This window comes from Phyllobates terribilis, unplaced genomic scaffold, assembly GCF_046119375.1.
Source record: "Phyllobates terribilis strain yellow unplaced genomic scaffold, ASM4611937v1 Scaffold_325__1_contigs__length_2139453, whole genome shotgun sequence".
Lineage (NCBI taxonomy): Eukaryota > Metazoa > Chordata > Amphibia > Anura > Dendrobatidae > Phyllobates > Phyllobates terribilis.
The window spans coordinates 610,467-632,454 of NW_027363085.1; the positions used below are offsets into that span (position 1 = coordinate 610,467).

The window sequence follows — 21,988 nt, forward strand, 5'->3', positions numbered from 1 at the left end:
AATGGAACGCTGGCTGCGCGTGTCATAATAGGCTCTGAGCCTTTATATACCTGTGCACAGCAGCAGCCACCTTCAGTCTGCTGCTGGACAGCCAGCAGCAGCAGCAGCAGGAGAGGTATGTAATCAGGAGCCCTCCTGCTAAGGGTAGACAGCTGCTCGTTCCACCCCACCCCCCGCCTTAATTGGTTCTCCTCCCTTCCAACCGTGTTGAGGCGGGTGGGAACAGCAGGGGGTGACGGTGCTGTGCTTAAAGAGGTGGAGTTATGCAGATCTAAAACGCGTGGATTGCAGCAGCAGCAAGCCGAAAAGTGCAGGCATGTAAGTGATCTAGAGGTTGACAACATGTCTTCTTAACGGGAGTCCAGGAGCTCATCTCCACAAATGGACTTTTCAGGATCCTTGGGTGGCTCCGTAGTTTGAAACCAATTCTGGTTATCGCTTCTCGGCCTTTTGGCTAAGATCAAGTGTAGTATCTGTTCTTTTAAGAACTCAAGAGCTACGATCTACACTTGACGAGAGCGATCGAACTCGGAAGGAGAAGAGCTTCGGATCCCAGCTGACATCGGAGAACGAAGGCGGATATCGGTGGGAGGAAGAAGCTCTAAAGAATCCAGAAGAAGACGAAGACTCGGAGAAGAATCGGGCTGTCCTGTGGAATCTTCGAGGAAGAAAATCATCGAGACAAAGACCTTTCGGGGAATTTGTCCAGAACACGACGGGAGAAGAATCTGCATAGCTCCACCCATTCCGGGAAGAGTTCCAGATCCAGCTCCAAGAAGTAACTGCAGGAGGAAAGCCATGGCAAGCGCTGCGAGGAAGGCCGAAAAGAAGAGCCTGGAGCTGGGGACAGCCAGGAGGGCCCAGCCTGGAGCCGATTCTGACCCCAAGGACTCTGCCTCCACGACTGGCCAGCAGAAGGGACCCCAGAAGCCCCGCCACGAAGCTCCAGCCCTGGAGCCATGGATGCGGCAGACGGTGGCCCTGAATCTGAAGGAAGTGGATGGGAGGGTGCCGGACATGTCCTCGGACGTGTTCTGCCAGAAGATGCTGCTGGATCGAGGCTTCTCCAGGTCGGACACCCTCAGCATCCAGACCTTCTTGACGGGGATCTTCTTCGTCACCTTCGCCACTGTGAACACCTGCAGGAGGTTCTGGGAAATGGTAAGCGCAAAAGGACCGGATAATTCTTTCTCTGCCTTTACAGGTAGCTGCCCTATCCAGAGGGATGAAAGGAGGATCACGGTCTCCATGCGCAACCCGCACACCCCAGGCCAAGACATCTGTACCTTCCTGAGACGCTTCTGTTTGGTTGTGAAGGAACCCTCTCACATCCTGAATGGACTCGGCTTCTGGACAGGTAAGTGGTCGGTGACCGTTAGACTTCACAGGGACCTGGCGTACTCAGACGGACTTCGGCACCTGCCCCCGACATTCTCCCTGGGCAACTCCTACGGCCTCATCTATTACCCGGACATGCCGCGGAACTGCAGGAGATGCGGCAAGAACGGCCACGAGATGAAGGACTGCAAGGAGGATGCCTGCAGGATTTGTCGAGTGACGGGACACAGCTCGAAGGACTGCCCGAAGAAGACGTCCTGCAACCTGTGTGGGCTGGCGGCTCATCTGTACAAGGATTGCCCCAGGCGTGAGAGATCCTGGGCATCGGTGGTTGCGACGACCCCAGCTACGGAGGACAAGGCCCCGACGACCAGGCCTGTGAAGGTCAAGGACGCGACGACCAAGGCCCCAGCGGCCAAGGCCGAGACGACCAAGGCCAAAGCGGTCAAGGAGTCGGTGGCCAAAGCCCCAGCGACGGTCCCAACAGCTCCGAAGCAGAAGAAAAAGTCAAAGGAGGGTAAGAGTTCTGTCACCCCTCTCTCGATCCCTCCCCCTGCCACCCCCGTCCAATCCCCCCCCACCCCGGCCACCCCTGCTGAGGATTCCACTTCCTCTTCCTCCTTCCCCTACTCCTCAGCAGGTGTCCTTTCCCCTGCCCCGGCAGCCACTCTCCCTCCCCAGACCATGGTAGCGGTGGAATTAACCTTTCCTCCACCCGCCGCTATCTATTCCGAGGAGGATTTTCCCCTTCTTGTCTCCCCAGTTCCAACCCGGGGAAAGAGGAAGGTGGAGGACAGCCCTGCTACTGAATCCTCCAAAAAGAAGATTCTGGATTTCGTAGGCGAAAAGGAGGATACCCTCCCTGAGCCAGAAGAGATGGAGCACATGGTTGAGACCCTGGTGGCCGAGCCAGAAGAGGAGGAACTGGTGGTCGCCGAGATCGAGGCCGCGCTGCTTGACCAGATGGAGGAAGAGGGCCTGCTGGTGATCCCGTCACCAGCAGTCAACACCGACGAGGGACCACCCGACCGGAGTGGTAACTAAGGTGTATTGCCTGCGCTAACTTTTTCTTTTTTCCCTACATGATGGCTAATATTAACTTATTTTCCATTAATGTCAGGAGCATCAAGGACAAGTTCAGACGTCAGACTATTTATGCCTTCCTTACTTCCCAGTTGTGTGATGTTTATATGTTGCAGGAATGTTCCCTTCCCTCCTCTAGGTCCTTCAAACATCTGGCCAGGGAGTGGTCCCACGGTCCATCCTACTGGTCCGGTGGGGGTGACTGCAAGTCTGCGGGGGTCGCAATTCTGATCAGGGGGGGCGCATTCACGCTTGAGTCCGTCCAGGAGCTCATCTGCGGCAGGGCTCTTGTTGTAGATGGCAACTGGGCGGGAGAACCTGTCAGGTTCATCAACGTGTATGCGTCCCCACTGAAGAATGAGCGTTTGGAGCTTTTCCAGACCCTGCGGCTTCAGCTTGCCACCACCAGGACCTTAGTGATGGCCGGGGATTTCAACTGCCCCATCGAGGAGGACGGTCGTAGTTCTGGCACATCTGCCAAGTTGGACATCACGTCCAAGCTGCTCATCGAGATGGTAACCGAGGCCTCTCTTCAGGACGTGGTGGGCTCCATGGGGAGAGGCTCCACGAACTATTCGTGGAGCCGACCCGATGGCTCACTCCGCTCCAGGATTGACTTTGTGCTCACCTCTCGGGCAGTCAGGCAGAGTAGGCACTCGATGGTCTCCTGCTTCTTCTCCGACCACAGAGCCATTCACTTACAAGGTGTCCTCGGCGACGGTTTTCCGTCCGGCCCCGGCTCCTGGAAGCTGAATTGTGCTCTGCTGGCTCAGGATGAAGTCGTGGAGGAGCTGAGAGCAGCCTACGCAATGTGGCAGTCCTACAAGGGTAGCTTCCAAACAGTCTCTGATTGGTGGGAATATGTTAAACTTGAGTTTCGCTGTTTCTTTCAGGCCAAGGGTCGACAACAGGCGTGTGAGAAGAGGAGGGACTTCAGAGGGCTGCAGCGCGAGCTGCGGTCGCTGCAGGACCTTCTTCACTGCGGCTGGGACGTGAGGGAGGAGCTGGAGGAGACCAAGAAGAGCCTGAAAAGGCACTTTGAGGAGGAGTCCAAGCGAATCATCTTCCGTTCCAAAGTGGAGAATCTGGAGAAGGGTGAGAAATGTAACTCATTCTTTTTCAGGAAACTTCATGCCGGTCACACGCCCCTGAACGAGCTGCGAGACGAGAGCGGAAACATGCGACGTGGGAAGGAGGACGTGATGAGGGTCGTCAGCGACTTCTACAGCGAACTCTACTCCCACAAGACTACCGACCCCGACGCTGCTGATAAGTTCCTGTCAGGTATCACTAACCATCTTGATCCTGCAGGCACGGCAGCCTTGGACAAACCTCTGATGGTGGGCGAATTGCTCTCTGCCGCTAAATCCTTTAGGACCGGCAGGACCCCGGGCAGTGATGGTCTTCCAGCGGAGCTCTATGTAGCGCTGGGAGACCTCATCTGTCCGGACCTGTTGGACCTGTACGAGGAGATGGTGGTGGAGGGTAGAATGCCTCCATCTTTGAGGGAAGGAATGGTCACGATCCTGTACAAGCGGAAGGGAGAGAGGTGCGACCTGAGGAATTGGCGTCCCATCACTCTGCTCAACGTGGACTACAAGATCCTGGCCAAGACGATGGCGACACGACTTAAGACGGTCATCGGACGGATCATCCACCCGGACCAGACCTGCGGCATCCCTGGACGTCGCATCGCAGACAGCCTCGCTCTCGTGCGGGACACGGTCGAGTACATCAAGGTCCGCCGCGCACACGCGGCCCTGGTCTCCTTGGATCAGGAGAAGGCCTTCGACCGGGTTTCCCACGAGTTCATGGGCCGAGCTCTGCACCGGTTAGGTTTGGGTAACATGTTTTGTTCGTATGTCCGTCTGATGTATTTTGATATCCACAGCTCGGTGTTGGTGAACGGCTGGAAGACTGACCCCTTCCCTGTCCTCTCTGGGGTCAGACAAGGCTGCCCTCTATCACCTCTTCTTTTTGTTTGTGTTATAGAACTCTTCGCAGAGGCTATCCGGCAGAATGGAGAGATCAGAGGGATCACCGCACCGGGTCCGGGACGACACGAGGTCAAGTGCTCGCTCTACATGGACGACGTCACCGTCTTCTGCGCTGATCGTGGTTCAGTCGACGCCCTCGTCCAGACGTGTGAGAGGTTCGGCCGGGCTTCAGGGGCCAAAGTCAACTGCAGGAAGTCGGAAGCCATGCTCTTCGGGGATTGGCAGCCGGCCTCCTCCGCCCCCTTCCCCTTCAACATTCAACCGGATTTCCTCAAGGTGCTGGGAGTCTGGTTCGGGAAGGAAGGAGCGGCCCTCAAGTCCTGGCAAGAACGCTTGGCCAAGGTGAAGCAACGGATCGGACTCTGGAGCCTCAGACACCTCACTTGTGAGGGTAAGGCACTCATCCTGCGTAATGAGGTCCTGCCCGTCTTGCAGTACACGGCGCAGGCCTGGCCCCCACACGTCACTGTGTGCAGGGCCATTACCAGGACAGTGTTTCACTTTGTCTGGGGATCCAAGATGGACAGAGTCAGGCGGGCCGTCATGTACAAGGAGCCTCGCAAGGGTGGGAAGGGCGTTCCAGATATCCCCACCCTCCTGCGATCCTCTTTTGTGTGTGATTGTGTCCGCCGGACTTTGCAAGTCAAGAATGGCTCCGCGGGCAGGTCCATGTCTCGCTTCTTCCTGCTTCCTCTTTGGAGGCGACTCGGCTGGGACAAGTGGGACAGCTCCTTCCCCTACAACTGGACGACGCCATGGTTCTACGGAGACGTCGTTCGATTTGTGGGGGAGCATCAACTGGAGGGACTCAAGCCCGACTTGTGGAAGCCCAAAACTATCCACAAGCTAATCAGAGCCAAGGATGACGTGGAGAACATCACAGGACTTCACCAGGACACGCTGGAGACTGTGTGGACAAATGTGTCGTCTGACAGGCTGACCAACGGGCACAAGGACTTGTCGTGGATGGCGATTCAGGGCGGACTGCCCGTCCGGTCATTCATGCATGCCCGGAACCTGTGCAAGACCCGGTACTGCCCAAGGTGCCCCTTCGTGGAGGAAACATCTTTGCACACTTTTTGGGACTGCGGATTTGCACAGCGCCTATTGACTGCACTTGAGGACGACCTGAGGAACTCTGTCCCCAGGGCGAGCCTATCGCACCATTCTGTGCTTTACGGACTCTTCCCTGGGGTTCATACCGTCGGAGCCATCCAGGAGGCTTGGCGCCTTATGAACTGCTTCAAGGATGCCGTTTGGGTCGCCAGGAACCGGCTCATCTTGAGGAGGGAGAGGATGTCCATCCAGGACTGCCGCAGGCTGATCCACAGCCTGCTCAGAGACTATTCCATCATGGACGGTCCGGAGGACGAGGACGAGGACTAAACCCCTCCTCCCCCTCTCCCCTTATGTGTCTTGTCTTTCAATAAAGCTTCGGGCCTGTGATTTTCCCCTCCCCATCCCCTTTTTCCCAATCCCCATCCCTTATCACGGTTCGTCGTACTGTATTGGTTGACATGCTTTTTCTTTCAGATTGAGTGTTTTGTGTAGCATAGGGGTGTGATGTGTCTAGTTAGTGCGTCGTATCCTCATGCTATGTAAATATGATGTAGAATTCTGTGTGTACTGGGCTGCGGCACTGTACACTGTCTGTTAACTTATTTTTTGTGCTAATAAAAGATATATTCAATCAAAAAAATCTGTTCTTATCAGTTTAATATCTGATACGTCCCCTATCTGGGGACCATATATTAAATGGATTTTTAGAACAGGGAGATGGAAAAAGAGCTTGCTCTGTCCACTCCACGCATTGACCTGGTATTGCAGTATCTCCAGGACCGGTGCACCCCTTCTTTAACCCCTTAATAACATCTGACGTACTAATACGCGTCTGTGCCCTGGGACTTAAGAGCCAGACCCGTATTAGTACGTCATCGCGATCGCGCCCGCACACAGGCTGTGCGGGCGCGATCGCCGCCGGGTGTCAGCTGATTGTCACAGCTGACACCCGGTACTATGTGCAGGGAGCGGTCACGCACCGCTCCCAGCACATTAACCCCCGCGATGCTGCGATCGAAGTCGATCGCGGCATTGCGGGGGCAAGGGGAGGTGATCGGCTATACTCACCTCCTCTTCCGGCTTCCAGCGCAGTCTGCAAAGGCTTCCCGGGTGTTGCCATGACGACCCGATGTCGTCATGACAACATCCGGGTCACCAGAGAGCAGGAAGATTGCTTGGACATGCGCAGTGCATCTCCAAGCAATCTTCACACTGTGCACTTCTGACAGCCTTCATGGCATAGGGATGGTGCTCCATTCCTGTGCCATGCAGGCGATCAGAAAAAAAAAAGTGAAAGTCCCAGAGTGGGACAAAGTAATAAAGTGTATAAACTGTGTGAAAGTGGAAAAAAAAAAAAAAAAAAAATGTGCAAAAATATTATAAAAAAATAAAAAAAATAATACACCAAAAATAAAAATATAATGTACCCATCAATAAATATTATTATAAAAAAAATAAAAAAAAAACAATAAAAGTACACATATTTGGTATCGCCGCGTCCGGAACAACCTGACCTATAAAATTGTCCCACTAGTTAACCCCTTCAGTGAACACGGTAAAAAAAAAAAAAAAAAAACCAAGCAAAAAACAATGCTTTATCACCATACCGCCAAACAAAAAGTGGAATAACACGCGATCAAAAAGACGTATATAAATAAATATGATACCGCTGAAAACGTCATCTCGTCCCACAAAAAACAAGCCGCCATATAGCTCCATCAGCCGAAAAATAAAAAAGTTATAGCTCTCAGAATAAAGCGATACTAAAAAATATTTATTTCTATAAAATAGCTTTTATTGTGTATAAGCGCCAAAACATAGAAAAATGATACAAATGTGGTACCGCTGTAAACGTACTGACCCGAAGAGTAAAGCTGCCTTATCAATTTTACCACACGCGGAACAGAATAAAAAAAAAAAAAAAAAAACAATTCCTGAATTGTTGGTTTTTGTTTATTCTGCCTCCCAAAAATCGGAATAGAAAGCGATCAAAAAATGTCACGTGCCTGAAAATGGCACCAATAACAACGTCAAGTCATCCCGCAAAAAACGAGCCGTCACATGACTGTCTGCCAAAATCTGGAAAAATTATAGCTCTCAAAATATGGCGATGCAAAAACTAGATTTTACAAAAAATGCGTCTTTTAGTGTGTGACAGCTGTCAGTCATAAAAACCCCATATGATTCTGGCATTGCTGTAATCACACCGACCCGAAGAATAAAGTCGTCTAATCACTTATACCGCACAAGGAACGGCGTCAAAAATAAACTCTTGAGTTAGGATTGGGCTAGGGTTAGGGCTGGGTTTGGGGCTAGGGTTGTGCTGGGGCTAGGGTTGTGCTGGGGCTAGGGTTGTGCTGGGGCTAGGGTTGTGCTAGGGTTAGGGCTGGGGTTGGGATTTTTTTCAAAAGTAAGAAAAAAAGATGACGATATGGCGACTAGTGTTGAGAGCAAGTGCTCGCTACTTGAGTTTGCATCGGGTGCTCTGGTATGCATTTAGTATCGTGGGTATTTGAGTGACATGCTCGAGTCTCTGCCCCATATGCTTCGCGGCCAAAAAACTTTACGGGGATTGCCTGCCATGCACGAGCGATCCCCGCATGTTTTTTTTTGGGTGTCTAATAACCGTGAAACATGCGGAGCAGGGACTCGAGCATGTCACTCGAGCACACGCTGTACATGGTGCATACCTGAGTACCCGATGCAAACTCAAGTAGCGAGCACTTGCGCTCAAGAATAATGAAAACTTATTCAATATGATGACCTAATGTAAACAAATAATGTGCCGTACCTCTGGGTTCAAAATGTTCACTATACACCTTAATAAAATCTTTGAGGGGTATAGTTTCCAAAATGGGGACACTTGTGGGGGAGCTCCACTGTTTAGGCACATCACGGGCTCTCCAAACGCGACATGGTGTCCGCTAACAAATTGAATGGAAAATCGGCTCAAATTGTTAGCGGACGCCATGTTGCGTTTGGAGAGCCCCTGTGTGTCCAAACATTGGAGCTCCCCCACAAGTGACCCCATTTTGGAAACTAGACCCCCCAAGGCACCTATCTAGATGCATAGTGAGCACTTAGAACCCCCAGGTGCTTCACAAATTGATTCGTAAAAATGAAAAAGTGAAAATAAAACACTTTTTCATTTTTATGAATCAATTTGTGAAGCACCTGGGGTTCCAAGTGCTCACTATGAATCTACATAGGTGCCTTGGGGGGTCTAGTTTCCAAAATGGGGTCACTTGTGGGGGAGCTCCAATGTTTGGGCACACAGGGACTCTCTAAATGCAACATGGTATCCGCTAACAAATTGAATGGAAAATCGGCTCAAATTGTTAGCGGACACCACATTGCGTTTGGAGAGCCCCTCTGTGCCCAAACTTTGGAGCTCCCCCACAAGTGACCCCATTTTGGAAACTAGACCCCCCAAGGCACCTTTCTAGATGCATAGTGAGCACTTGGAACCCCCAGGTGCTTCACAAATTGATTCATAAAAATGAAAAAGTGAAAAAAAAAACACTTTTTCATTTTTATGAATCAATTTGTGAAGCACCTGGGGTTCCAAGTGCTCACTATGAATCTAGAAAGGTGCCTTGGGGGGTCTAGTTTCCAAAATGGGGTCACTTGTGGGGGAGCTCCAATGTTTGGGCACACAGGGACTCTCTAAATGCAACATGGTATCCGCTAACAAATTGAATGGAAAATCGGCTCAAATTGTTAGCGGACACCACATTGCGTTTGGAGAGCCCCTCTGTGCCCAAACTTTGGAGCTCCCCCACAAGTGACCCCATTTTGGAAACTAGACCCCCCAAGGCACCTTTCTAGATGCATAGTGAGCACTTGGAACCCCCAGGTGCTTCACAAATTGATTCGTAAAAATGAAAAAGTGAAAAAAAAAACACTTTTTCATTTTTATGAATCAATTTGTGAAGCACCTGGGGTTCCAAGTGCTCACTATGAATCTAGATAGGTGCCTTGGGGGGTCTAGTTTCCAAAATGGGGTCACTTGTGGGGGAGCTCCAATGTTTGGGCACACAGGGACTCTCTAAATGCAACATGGTATCCGCTAACAAATTGAATGGAAAATCGGCTCAAATTGTTAGCGGACACCACATTGCGTTTGGAAAGCCCCTCTGTGCCCAAACTTTGGAGCTCCCCCACAAGTGACCCCATTTTGGAAACTAGACCCCCCAAGGCACCTTTCTAGATGCATAGTGAGCACTTGGAACCCCCAGGTGCTTCACAAATTAATTCGTAAAAATGAAAAAGTGAAAAAAAAAACACTTTTTCATTTTTATGAATCAATTTGTGAAGCACCTGGGGTTCCAAGTGCTCACTATGAATCTAGATAGGTGCCTTGGGGGGTCTAGTTTCCAAAATGGGGTCACTTGTGGGGGAGCTCCAATGTTTGGGCACACAGGGACTCTCCAAATGCAACATGATATCCGCTAACAAATTGTCGGCTCAAATTGTTAGCGGATATCATGTTGCATTTGGAGAGTCCCTGTGTGCCCAAACATTGGAGCTCCTCCACAAGTGACCCCATTTTGGAAACTAGACCCCCCAAGGCACCTATCTAGATGCATAGTGAGCACTTGGAACCCCTAGGTGCTTCACAAATTAATTCGTAAAAATGAAAAAGTGTTTTTTTTTTCACTTTTTCATTATTACGAATCAATTTGTGAAGCACCTGGGGGTTCCAAGTGCTCACTATGCATCTAGAAAGGTGCCTTGGGGGGTTTAGTTTCCAAAATGGGGTCACTTGTGGGGGAGCTCCAAAGTTTGGGCACAGAGGGGCTCTCCAAACGCAATGTGGCGTCCGCTAACAATTTGAGCCGATTTTCCATTCAATTTGTTAGCGGATACCATGTTGCATTTAGAGAGTCCCTGTGTGCCCAAACATTGGAGCTCCCCCACAAGTGACCCCATTTTGGAAACTAGACCCCCCAAGGCACCTATCTAGATGCATAGTGAGCACTTGGAACCCCTAGGTGCTTCACAAATTGATTTGTAAAAATGAAAAAGTGTTTTTTTTTTCACTTTTTCATTATTACGAATCAATTTGTGAAGCACCTGGGGGTTCCAAGTGCTCGCTATGCATCTAGAAAGGTGCCTTGGGGGGTCTAGTTTCCAAAATGGGGTCACTTGTGGGGGAGCTCCAAAGTTTGGGCACAGAGAAGCTCTATAAACGCAATGTGGTGTCCGCTAACAATTTGAGCCGATTTTCCATTCAATTTGTTAGCGGACACCATGTTGCATTTAGAGAGCCGCTGTGTGCCCAAATATTGGAGCTCCCCCACAAGTGACCCCATTTTGGAAACTAGACCACCCAAGGCACCTATCTAGATGCATAGTGAGCACTTGGAACCCTCAGGTGCTTCACAAATTGATTCATACAAATGAAAAAGTGTTTTTTTTTTCACTTTTTCATTGTTACGAATCAATTTGTGAAGCACCTGGGGGTTCCAAGTGCTCACTATGCATCTAGATAGGTGCCTTGGGGGGTCTAGTTTCCAAAATGGGGTCACTTGTGGGGGAGCTCCAATGTTTGGGCACACAGGGACTCTCTAAATGCAACATGGTGTCCTCTAACAAATTTAACGGAAAATCGGCTCAAATTGTTAGCGACACCATGTTGCGTTTGGAGAGCCGCTGTGTGCCCAAACATTGGAGCTCCCCCACAAGTGACCCCATTTTGGAAACTAGACCCCCCAAGGCACCTATCTAGATGCATTGTGAGCACTTGGAACACTCAGGTGCTTCACAAATTGATTCATAAAAATGAAAAAGTGTTTTTTTTTTTCACTTTTTCATTGTTACGAATCAATTTGTGAAGCACCTGGGGGTTGCAAGTGCTCACTATGCATCTAGAAAGGTGCCTTGGGGGGTCTAGTTTCCAAAATGGGGTCACTTGTGGGGGAGCTCCAAAGTTTGGGCACACATGGGCTCTCCAAACACAACATGGCGTCCGCTAATTATTCAAGCAAATTTTACAATCAAAAAGTCAATTAGCGCTCCTTCCCTTCCGAGCCCTGCCGTGCGCCCAAACAGTATTTTTTCCCCAAATATTGGGTATCTGCGTGCCCAGGGGAAATTGCACAACAAATTTTGGGGTCCATTTTTTCTTGTTACCCCTGTGAAAATAAAAAAAATTGGGTCTAAATTAACATTTTTGTGAAAAAAGTTAAATGTTCATTTTTTTCTTCCACATTCAAAAAATTCCTGTGAAGCACCTGAAGGGTTAATAAAGTTCTTGAATGTGGTTTTGAGCACCTTGAGGGGTGCAGTTTTTAGAATGGTGTCACTTTTGGGTATTTTCTGTCATAAAGACCTCTCAAAGTGACTTCAAATGTGATGTGGTCCCTAAAAAAATGGTTTTGTAAATTTTGTTGGAAAAATGAGAAATCGCTGGTCAACTTTTAACCCTTATAGCTCCCTAACAAAAAAAAATTTTGGTTCCAAAATTGTGCTGATGTAAAGTAGACATGTGGGAAATGTTATTTATTAACTCTTTTGTGTGACATATCGCTCTGATTTCAGGGCTTAAAAATTCAAATTTTGAAAATTGCAAAATTTTCAAAATTTTCGCCAAATTTCCGTTTTTTTCACAAATAAACGCAAGTGATATCGAAGAAATTTTTCCACAATCATGAAGTACAATATGTCACGAAAAAACAGTCTCAGAATCAGGGGGATCCGTTGAAGCGTTCGAGAGTAATTACCTCATAAAGTGACAGTGGTCAGAATTGTAAAAATTGGCCCGGTCATTAACGTGCAAGCCACCCGCGGGGCTTAAGGGGTTAATGCAGTTTCTAAAATCAGAAAGAATTGAATTCAATGTTTTTTGTTCATTTTGCTTGTTTGTCGGATTTTGGGATGGACTCTTTGGCTTTGCTTTTCTTCTCCTCATTGGATTTTTCATGTTCAAAGTTGCAGAAGCCAGATTACAAGCTCATTTTGGTTCAACTTCAGCAACTGTGCATTGCATTGCCATGTAATGTAATGAAATGCTATCTTTCTAGCTCTCCCTTTTTACTTCCTTTTGGATAAACAGACATATTAGGCAAGCATTTTGGAGCTTTCACCTAAATAACTACAGGTGGTGAGATAAGCTGCACAATATAATTGACCTTTCAGTATATTGTTGCACACACACCATCTATTTAGCAAATGCCCTTGTTATCAACAGCAGCCTTTTAAACTCACCTGAGCTAACAGGTATGTGCGCTGGTTACTCTGCTGCGCTTAAAATTTCTTTTTTGGTTTGCTACAATGCCTTTTCTGAAACGTTGTCTCCCTCTGCTGGAACACTGACTTCTTTCATTTAATGCCTGCAGACTATAAAAGAGAACCCAACCCAAAAAGTTTGGTTGATTAGTCTGTGGCATTCTGTTAAACTGTTGCTTATGGCGGTCTCTGTGAGCTTCTCAGCGACATTCAGCCAGCCAGGTATCCTGCCTGCAGTAGATGGAATGTGGCAATGGAACGCTGGCTGCGCGTGTCATAATAGGCTCTGAGCCTTTATATACCTGTGCACAGCAGCAGCCACCTTCAGTCTGCTGCTGGACAGCCAGCAGTAGCAGCAGCAGGAGAGGTATGTAATCAGGAGCCCTCCTGCTAAGGGTAGACAGCTGCTCGTTCCACCCCACCCCCCGCCTTAATTGGTTCTCCTCCCTTCCAACGGTGTTGAGGCGGGTGGGAACAGCAGGGGGTGAAGGTGCTGTGTTTCAAGAGGTGGAGTTATGCAGATCTAAAACGCGTGGATTGCAGCAGCAGCAAGCCGAAAAGTGCAGGCATGTAAGGGATCTAGAGGTTGACAACATGTCTTCTTAACGGGAGTCCAGGAGCTCATCTCCACAAATGGACTTTTCAGGATCCTTGGGTGGCTCCGTAGTTTGAAACCAATTCTGGTTATCGCTTCTCGGCCTTTTGGCTAAGATCAAGTGTAGTATCTGTTCTTATCAGTTTAATATCTGATACGTCCCCTATCTGGGGACCATATATTAAATGGATTTTTAGAACAGGGAGATGGAAAAAGAGCTTGCTCTGTCCACTCCACGCATTGACCTGGTATTGCAGTATCTCCAGGACCGGTGCACCCCTTCTTTAATGCAGTTTCTAAAATCAGAAAGAATTGAATTCAATGTTTTTTGTTCATTTTGCTTGTTTGTCGGATTTTGGGATGGACTCTTTGGCTTTGCTTTTCTTCTCCTCATTGGATTTTTCATGTTCAAAGTTGCAGAAGCCAGATTACAAGCTCATTTTGGTTCAACTTCAGCAACTGTGCATTGCATTGCCATGTAATGTGATGCAATGCTATCTTTCTAGCTCTCCCTTTTTACTTCCTTTTGGATAAACAGACATATTAGGCAAGCATTTTGGAGCTTTCACCTAAATAACTACAGGTGGTGAGATAAGCTGCACAATATAATTGACCTTTCAGTATATTGTTGCACACACACCATCTATTTAGCAAATGCCCTTGTTATCAACAGCAGCCTTTTAAACTCACCTGAGCTAACAGGTATGTGCGCTGGTTACTCTGCTGCGCTTAAAATTTCTTTTTTGGTTTGCTACAATGCCTTTTCTGAAACGTTGTCTCCTTCTGCTGGAACACTGACTTCTTTCATTTAATGCCTGCAGACTATAAAAGAGAACCCAACCCCAAAAGTTTGGTTGATTAGTCTGTGGCATTCTGTTAAACTGTTGCTTATGGCGGTCTCTGTGAGCTTCTCAGCGACATTCAGCCAGCCAGGTATCCTGCCTGCAGTAGATGGAATGTGGCAATGGAACGCTGGCTGCGCGTGTCATAATAGGCTCTGAGCCTTTATATACCTGTGCACAGCAGCAGCCACCTTCAGTCTGCTGCTGGACAGCCAGCAGCAGCAGCAGCAGGAGAGGTATGTAATCAGGAGCCCTCCTGCTAAGGGTAGACAGCTGCTCGTTCCACCCCACCCCCCGCCTTAATTGGTTCTCCTCCCTTCCAACGGTGTTGAGGCGGGTGGGAACAGCAGGGGGTGAAGGTGCTGTGTTTAAAGAGGTGGAGTTATGCAGATCTAAAACGCGTGGATTGCAGCAGCAGCAAGCCGAAAAGTGCAGGCATGTAAGGGATCTAGAGGTTGACAACATGTCTTCTTAACGGGAGTCCAGGAGCTCATCTCCACAAATGGACTTTTCAGGATCCTTGGGTGGCTCCGTAGTTTGAAACCAATTCTGGTTATCGCTTCTCGGCCTTTTGGCTAAGATCAAGTGTAGTATCTGTTCTTATCAGTTTAATATCTGATACGTCCCCTATCTGGGGACCATATATTAAATGGATTTTTAGAACAGGGAGATGGAAAAAGAGCTTGCTCTGTCCACTCCACGCATTGACCTGGTATTGCAGTATCTCCAGGACCGGTGCACCCCTTCTTTAATGCAGTTTCTAAAATCAGAAAGAATTGAATTCAATGTTTTTTGTTCATTTTGCTTGTTTGTCGGATTTTGGGATGGACTCTTTGGCTTTGCTTTTCTTCTCCTCATTGGATTTTTCATGTTCAAAGCTGCAGAAGCCAGATTACAAGCTCATTTTGGTTCAACTTCAGCAACTGTGCATTGCATTGCCATGTAATGTGATGCAATGCTATCTTTCTAGCTCTCCCTTTTTACTTCCTTTTGGATAAACAGACATATTAGGCAAGCATTTTGGAGCTTTCACCTAAATAACTACAGGTGGTGAGATAAGCTGCACAATATAATTGACCTTTCAGTATATTGTTGCACACACACCATCTATTTAGCAAATGCCCTTGTTATCAACAGCAGCCTTTTAAACTCACCTGAGCTAACAGGTATGTGCGCTGGTTACTCTGCTGCGCTTAAAATTTCTTTTTTGGTTTGCTACAATGCCTTTTCTGAAACGTTGTCTCCTTCTGCTGGAACACTGACTTCTTTCATTTAATGCCTGCAGACTATAAAAGAGAACCCAACCCCAAAAGTTTGGTTGATTAGTCTGTGGCATTCTGTTAAACTGTTGCTTATGGCGGTCTCTGTGAGCTTCTCAGCGACATTCAGCCAGCCAGGTATCCTGCCTGCAGTAGATGGAATGTGGCAATGGAACGCTGGCTGCGCGTGTCATAATAGGCTCTGAGCCTTTATATACCTGTGCACAGCAGCAGCCACCTTCAGTCTGCTGCTGGACAGCCAGCAGCAGCAGCAGCAGGAGAGGTATGTAATCAGGAGCCCTCCTGCTAAGGGTAGACAGCTGCTCGTTCCACCCCACCCCCCGCCTTAATTGGTTCTCCTCCCTTCCAACGGTGTTGAGGCGGGTGGGAACAGCAGGGGGTGAAGGTGCTGTGTTTAAAGAGGTGGAGTTATGCAGATCTAAAACGCGTGGATTGCAGCAGCAAGCCGAAAAGTGCAGGCATGTAAGGGATCTAGAGGTTGACAACATGTCTTCTTAACGGGAGTCCAGGAGCTCATCTCCACAAATGGACTTTTCAGGATCCTTGGGTGGCTCCGTAGTTTGAAACCAATTCTGGTTATCGCTTCTCGGCCTTTTGGCTAAGATCAAGTGTAGTATCTGTTCTTATCAGTTTAATATCTGATACGTCCCCTATCTGGGGACCATATATTAAATGGATTTTTAGAACAGGGAGATGGAAAAAGAGCTTGCTCTGTCCACTCCACGCATTGACCTGGTATTGCAGTATCTCCAGGACCGGTGCACCCCTTCTTTAATGCAGTTTCTAAAATCAGAAAGAATTGAATTCAATGTTTTTTGTTCATTTTGCTTGTTTGTCGGATTTTGGGATGGACTCTTTGGCTTTGCTTTTCTTCTCCTCATTGGATTTTTCATGTTCAAAGTTGCAGAAGCCAGATTACAAGCTCATTTTGGTTCAACTTCAGCAACTGTGCATTGCATTGCCATGTAATGTGATGCAATGCTATCTTTCTAGCTCTCCCTTTTTACTTCCTTTTGGATAAACAGACATATTAGGCAAGCATTTTGGAGCTTTCACCTAAATAACTACAGGTGGTGAGATAAGCTGCACAATATAATTGACCTTTCAGTATATTGTTGCACACACACCATCTATTTAGCAAATGCCCTTGTTATCAACAGCAGCCTTTTAAACTCACCTGAGCTAACAGGTATGTGCGCTGGTTACTCTGCTGCGCTTAAAATTTCTTTTTTGGTTTGCTACAATGCCTTTTCTGAAACGTTGTCTCCTTCTGCTGGAACACTGACTTCTTTCATTTAATGCCTGCAGACTATAAAAGAGAACCCAACCCAAAAAGTTTGGTTGATTAGTCTGTGGCATTCTGTTAAACTGTTGCTTATGGCGGTCTCTGTGAGCTTCTCAGCGACATTCAGCCAGCCAGGTATCCTGCCTGCAGTAGATGGAATGTGGCAATGGAACGCTGGCTGCGCGTGTCATAATAGGCTCTGAGCCTTTATATACCTGTGCACAGCAGCAGCCACCTTCAGTCTGCTGCTGGACAGCCCCCAGCAGCAGCAGCAGGAGAGGTATGTAATCAGGAGCCCTCCTGCTAAGGGTAGACAGCTGCTCGTTCCACCCCACCCCCCGCCTTAATTGGTTCTCCTCCCTTCCAACGGTGTTGAGGCGGGTGGGAACAGCAGGGGGTGAAGGTGCTGTGTTTAAAGAGGTGGAGTTATGCAGATCTAAAACGCGTGGATTGCAGCAGCAGCAAGCCGAAAAGTGCAGGCATGTAAGGGATCTAGAGGTTGACAACATGTCTTCTTAACGGGAGTCCAGGAGCTCATCTCCACAAATGGACTTTTCAGGATCCTTGGGTGGCTCCGTAGTTTGAAACCAATTCTGGTTATCGCTTCTCGGCCTTTTGGCTAAGATCAAGTGTAGTATCTTTCGAAAAGGCGGTTTTGGATGTTTGCCGCCCTAGTAGATTGATACATTATGCACACTGGGGTTTAGGCGCTTGTTAGTACGCCAGGTGGCTAATATAGTCATCTGGTGGAAAGCATGGCCCCCCAGGATCGACGCCATTGGGCCGGGGAAGATCGAAAGCCCGAAGTGTGAAGTGCCCCAGGAGTGGTGACCCTGGGGTGCCTTAACTCACTGGGATTGGGAACCCCACTTGAGTTTATGGCACATTTGCACTAGCACTTCAATATTTCTTTCTTCACACACACCCTTATTCCGGGCCTTGTGGCCTTAGGATGGGGAATTTTTCAATTCCCGGTCGAAGGTCCGGGCAGTATTATACTGTGAAACCTTCACTATTTATTTAATTTTTTTTGTCACTGTGTGTCCACTTTTTCACGTGTGTCCACGTCCTTACTAGGATTTTGTCGGGATGCGGTTCCCTTACGGGTTCAACTCTTGGCAGGTCTAGGGGGGGAGTGTGTGGCCATCAGGTTCCGCTCCCCCCTGAACCCCCCTGGCTCTCCTCTTTCGGGAGGAGAGCGTTGTTGGCTCCCCTCTTCCGGGAGGGGAGCACAGTCTTTGGCTCCCAGTGCCTTGCTCGGGTGAGAACTCCGGCAGGTATTGAGGGTAAGATTGGGTCGCCTCTGGCTCCGGCTGGAGGTGGCTATTTGTCCCTGTGCCTCGCTGTGGCCTTCTGGCTCGGAGGGACGGGGAATGGTTTGGGGGACCCTTCTCCTTTTGGAGAGGGTTTCAAGAAGACCAGCATCCTAGTGCACTTTTTTTTGTGGCACTTGTCACTTTTTTAAGCGCACACGGGTTTTGTACACGAATTCGGGCTTTCGATAAAAAAAAAAATCTGTTCTTATCAGTTTAATATCTGATACGTCCCCTATCTGGGGACCATATATTAAATGGATTTTTAGAACAGGGAGATGGAAAAAGAGCTTGCTCTGTCCACTCCACGCATTGACCTGGTATTGCAGTATCTCCAGGACCGGTGCACCCCTTCTTTAATGCAGTTTCTAAAATCAGAAAGAATTGAATTCAATGTTTTTTGTTCATTTTGCTTGTTTGTCGGATTTTGGGATGGACTCTTTGGCTTTGCTTTTCTTCTCCTCATTGGATTTTTCATGTTCAAAGTTGCAGAAGCCAGATTACAAGCTCATTTTGGTTCAACTTCAGCAACTGTGCATTGCATTGCCATGTAATGTGATGCAATGCTATCTTTCTAGCTCTCCCTTTTTACTTCCTTTTGGATAAACAGACATATTAGGCAAGCATTTTGGAGCTTTCACCTAAATAACTACAGGTGGTGAGATAAGCTGCACAATATAATTGACCTTTCAGTATATTGTTGCACACACACCATCTATTTAGCAAATGCCCTTGTTATCAACAGCAGCCTTTTAAACTCACCTGAGCTAACAGGTATGTGCGCTGGTTACTCTGCTGCGCTTAAAATTTCTTTTTTGGTTTGCTACAATGCCTTTTCTGAAACGTTGTCTCCTTCTGCTGGAACACTGACTTCTTTCATTTAATGCCTGCAGACTATAAAAGAGAACCCAACCCAAAAAGTTTGGTTGATTAGTCTGTGGCATTCTGTTAAACTGTTGCTTATGGCGGTCTCTGTGAGCTTCTCAGCGACATTCAGCCAGCCAGGTATCCTGCCTGCAGTAGATGGAATGTGGCAATGGAACGCTGGCTGCGCGTGTCATAATAGGCTCTGAGCCTTTATATACCTGTGCACAGCAGCAGCCACCTTCAGTCTGCTGCTGGACAGCCAGCAGCAGCAGCAGCAGGAGAGGTATGTAATCAGGAGCCCTCCTGCTAAGGGTAGACAGCTGCTCGTTCCACCCCACCCCCCGCCTTAATTGGTTCTCCTCCCTTCCAACGGTGTTGAGGCGGGTGGGAACAGCAGGGGGTGAAGGTGCTGTGTTTAAAGAGGTGGAGTTATGCAGATCTAAAACGCGTGGATTGCAGCAGCAGCAAGCCGAAAAGTGCAGGCATGTAAGGGATCTAGAGGTTGACAACATGTCTTCTTAACGGGAGTCCAGGAGCTCATCTCCACAAATGGACTTTTCAGGATCCTTGGGTGGCTCCGTAGTTTGAAACCAATTCTGGTTATCGCTTCTCGGCCTTTTGGCTAAGATCAAGTGTAGTATCTGTTCTTATCAGTTTAATATCTGATACGTCCCCTATCTGGGGACCATATATTAAATGGATTTTTAGAACAGGGAGATGGAAAAAGAGCTTGCTCTGTCCACTCCACGCATTGACCTGGTATTGCAGTATCTCCAGGACCGGTGCACCCCTTCTTTAATGCAGTTTCTAAAATCAGAAAGAATTGAATTCAATGTTTTTTGTTCATTTTGCTTGTTTGTCGGATTTTGGGATGGACTCTTTGGCTTTGCTTTTCTTCTCCTCATTGGATTTTTCATGTTCAAAGTTGCAGAAGCCAGATTACAAGCTCATTTTGGTTCAACTTCAGCAACTGTGCATTGCATTGCCATGTAATGTGATGCAATGCTATCTTTCTAGCTCTCCCTTTTTACTTCCTTTTGGATAAACAGACATATTAGGCAAGCATTTTGGAGCTTTCACCTAAATAACTACAGGTGGTGAGATAAGCTGCACAATATAATTGACCTTTCAGTATATTGTTGCACACACACCATCTATTTAGCAAATGCCCTTGTTATCAACAGCAGCCTTTTAAACTCACCTGAGCTAACAGGTATGTGCGCTGGTTACTCTGCTGCGCTTAAAAATTCTTTTTTTGGTTTGCTACAATGCCTTTTCTGAAACGTTGTCTCCTTCTGCTGGAACACTGACTTCTTTCATTTAATGCCTGCAGACTATAAAAGAGAACCCAACCCAAAAAGTTTGGTTGATTAGTCTGTGGCATTCTGTTAAACTGTTGCTTATGGCGGTCTCTGTGAGCTTCTCAGCGACATTCAGCCAGCCAGGTATCCTGCCTGCAGTAGATGGAATGTGGCAATGGAACGCTGGCTGCGCATGTCATAATAGGCTCTGAGCCTTTATATACCTGTGCACAGCAGCAGCCACCTTCAGTCTGCTGCTGGACAGCCAGCAGCAGCAGCAGCAGCAGGAGAGGTATGTAATCAGGAGCCCTCCTGATAAGGGTAGACAGCTGCTCGTTCCACCCCACCCCCCGCCTTAATTGGTTCTCCTCCCTTCCAACGGTGTTGAGGCGGGTGGGAACAGCAGGGGGTGAAGGTGCTGTGTTTAAAGAGGTGGAGTTATGCAGATCTAAAACGCGTGGATTGCAGCAGCAGCAAGCCGAAAAGTGCAGGCATGTAAGGGATCTAGAGGTTGACAACATGTCTTCTTAACCGGAGTCCAGGAGCTCATCTCCACAAATGGACTTTTCAGGATCCTTGGGTGGCTCCGTAGTTTGAAACCAATTCTGGTTATCGCTTCTCGGCCTTTTGGCTAAGATCAAGTGTAGTATCTGTTCTTATCAGTTTAATATCTGATACGTCCCCTATCTGGGGACCATATATTAAATGGATTTTTAGAACAGGGAGATGGAAAAAGAGCTTGCTCTGTCCACTCCACGCATTGACCTGGTATTGCAGTATCTCCAGGACCGGTGCACCCCTTCTTTAATGCAGTTTCTAAAATCAGAAAGAATTGAATTCAATGTTTTTTGTTCATTTTGCTTGTTTGTCGGATTTTGGGATGGACTCTTTGGCTTTGCTTTTCTTCTCCTCATTGGATTTTTCATGTTCAAAGTTGCAGAAGCCAGATTACAAGCTCATTTTGGTTCAACTTCAGCAACTGTGCATTGCATTGCCATGTAATGTGATGCAATGCTATCTTTCTAGCTCTCCCTTTTTACTTCCTTTTGGATAAACAGACATATTAGGCAAGCATTTTGGAGCTTTCACCTAAATAACTACAGGTGGTGAGATAAGCTGCACAATATAATTGACCTTTCAGTATATTGTTGCACACACACCATCTATTTAGCAAATACCCTTGTTATCAACAGCAGCCTTTTAAACTCACCTGAGCTAACAGGTATGTGCGCTGGTTACTCTGCTGCGCTTAAAATTTCTTTTTTGGTTTGCTACAATGCCTTTTCTGAAACGTTGTCTCCTTCTGCTGGAACACTGACTTCTTTCATTTAATGCCTGCAGACTATAAAAGAGAACCCAACCCAAAAAGTTTGGTTGATTAGTCTGTGGCATTCTGTTAAACTGTTGCTTATGGCGGTCTCTGTGAGCTTCTCAGCGACATTCAGCCAGCCAGGTATCCTGCCTGCAGTAGATGGAATGTGGCAATGGAACGCTGGCTGCGCGTGTCATAATAGGCTCTGAGCCTTTATATACCTGTGCACAGCAGCAGCCACCTTCAGTCTGCTGCTGGACAGCCAGCAGCAGCAGCAGCAGCAGGAGAGGTATGTAATCAGGAGCCCTCCTGCTAAGGGTAGACAGCTGCTCGTTCCACCCCACCCCCGCCTTAATTGGTTCTCCTCCCTTCCAACGGTGTTGAGGCGGGTGGGAACAGCAGGGGGTGAAGGTGCTGTGTTTAAAGAGGTGGAGTTATGCAGATCTAAAACGCGTGGATTGCAGCAGCAGCAAGCCGAAAAGTGCA

The 21,988-nt window shown here is 47.9% G+C and overlaps 7 non-coding genes and 2 pseudogenes across 7 annotated transcripts; all 9 read left to right on the forward strand.

Moving 5' to 3' along the window:
• Positions 1-434: 434 nt before the first annotated feature.
• On the forward strand, positions 435-512 carry LOC141221613 (U2 spliceosomal RNA; annotated as a pseudogene).
• Positions 513-6,076: 5,564 nt separating this feature from the next.
• LOC141221561 (U2 spliceosomal RNA) lies at positions 6,077-6,270 on the forward strand. Its single transcript, XR_012289588.1, has one exon. It is a non-coding gene; the product is annotated as a U2 spliceosomal RNA (small nuclear RNA).
• Positions 6,271-13,393: 7,123 nt separating this feature from the next.
• Positions 13,394-13,584, forward strand: LOC141221399 (U2 spliceosomal RNA). The gene has a single exon (XR_012289431.1). It is a non-coding gene; the product is annotated as a U2 spliceosomal RNA (small nuclear RNA).
• Positions 13,585-14,699: 1,115 nt separating this feature from the next.
• LOC141221400 (U2 spliceosomal RNA) lies at positions 14,700-14,890 on the forward strand. The gene has a single exon (XR_012289432.1). It is a non-coding gene; the product is annotated as a U2 spliceosomal RNA (small nuclear RNA).
• A 1,112-nt stretch (positions 14,891-16,002) lies between these two features.
• Positions 16,003-16,193, forward strand: LOC141221401 (U2 spliceosomal RNA). The gene has a single exon (XR_012289433.1). It is a non-coding gene; the product is annotated as a U2 spliceosomal RNA (small nuclear RNA).
• A 1,115-nt stretch (positions 16,194-17,308) lies between these two features.
• On the forward strand, positions 17,309-17,400 carry LOC141221633 (U2 spliceosomal RNA; annotated as a pseudogene).
• Positions 17,401-18,193: 793 nt separating this feature from the next.
• LOC141221563 (U2 spliceosomal RNA) lies at positions 18,194-18,376 on the forward strand. Its single transcript, XR_012289590.1, has one exon. It is a non-coding gene; the product is annotated as a U2 spliceosomal RNA (small nuclear RNA).
• A 1,115-nt stretch (positions 18,377-19,491) lies between these two features.
• Positions 19,492-19,682, forward strand: LOC141221402 (U2 spliceosomal RNA). Its single transcript, XR_012289434.1, has one exon. It is a non-coding gene; the product is annotated as a U2 spliceosomal RNA (small nuclear RNA).
• A 1,119-nt stretch (positions 19,683-20,801) lies between these two features.
• LOC141221403 (U2 spliceosomal RNA) lies at positions 20,802-20,992 on the forward strand. Its single transcript, XR_012289435.1, has one exon. It is a non-coding gene; the product is annotated as a U2 spliceosomal RNA (small nuclear RNA).
• Positions 20,993-21,988: the final 996 nt, after the last annotated feature.